Here is a 1,273-nt window from a genome sequence, read left to right as displayed (position 1 = left end):
AAAGAATTTAGAGTAAGGATGGTAAAGATGCTCAAGAGCATGAGATAAGATATAGTAACTATGAAAGCAAATAAAGAACAACATAGCACAAATAAAGAAGACATTGGAAGACACAGCTGATTAGGGGAAGCTGAGGATTGAATCAGTGAATTAGAAGATGAGGTTGAAAAATCACTTAATCAGAGAACCAAAAAGAAAAAAACAATTGAAAAACAGGAGGACAATTTAAGAGAGCTGTGGGACAAGATGAAATGTAACAATATTCGAATAGCAGGTATGCCAGAATAGGCAAAAAGGGAGAAGGGATAGAAAACTTCCCTAACCTGGTAAAGAAAAAGTCACACAAGTTCAGGAGGCACAGAGAACCCCAAGCAATGAGCCCGGGAGCCGCGCGCAGGGCTTGGGGCTCCACCCCCCGCAGGCGTCTCCGTGTTCCGCAGACCCCAAGGGTGGTGTTTTGCGTTTAACGAACCCGTTTTCGCCTGTGGGTGCAGATGATCCCTTTCCTTCTCCATTGAAAGCCTCTGGCTTCGTGCCCGTGATGGTGGCGCAAAGAAGCGCTCTTCGGTGCCGGGCTGGGATAGAGGGGCGCCCAGATTGGGGGTAGGGGAGCCTGGGGACGGTGGCAGGGAAGGCCACGAGAGCGCTTCAGAAAGGATGGCGCGTGTGCTGGGAGTGTCTGGAGCAAGGCAGTGTCTGGAGGAAGAAGAGTTGCTCGGCCCGCGTGGCTCAGTGGTTGGGCATCAACCTATGAACCAGGAGGTCAGGGCACGTGCCCGGGTTGTGGGCTCGATCCACAGTAGGGGGAGTGCAGGAGGCAGCCGATCCATGATTCTCTCTCTTCATTGATGTTTCTCTCTCTCTCCCTCTCCCTTCCTCTCTGACATCAATAACAATATATTTAAAATAAACTAAAATAGCTGCAGTCTTTTCCCTGGGTCTGTAAAGTCCCCGGGCTGCCAAGGCACCAGCTGGGAAGCAGAGGGGCCTTTGGGCAGGTGCTGGGAGGCAGGGGCGGGGCCCTGGCCGCAGAGAACAAGCCAGGGGCGCCTGGGGGCCGGTCAGAGCGAGGGCAGGTGGGGGAACCCTGAAGGGTCGGCAGGGTTAACAGGTGGAGGAGGAGCAGCTCCTGCGAGGATAGTGGGGGCCCAAGCCCTGAGGGAGGGGGTGCGCGGAGGAAGTGGGGGCGGGCGGAGGATGCAGAGAGAGGCCCTGAGCAGACAACACTTCATGGCTGAGCATCGATTGTCTCTTTCTCTTTTGTTTTTTGTTT

This window comes from Myotis davidii, unplaced genomic scaffold (assembly GCF_000327345.1).
Source record: "Myotis davidii unplaced genomic scaffold, ASM32734v1 scaffold875, whole genome shotgun sequence".
Taxonomy (NCBI): Eukaryota; Metazoa; Chordata; class Mammalia; order Chiroptera; family Vespertilionidae; genus Myotis; species Myotis davidii.
This window is presented reverse-complemented; position numbering follows the sequence as displayed.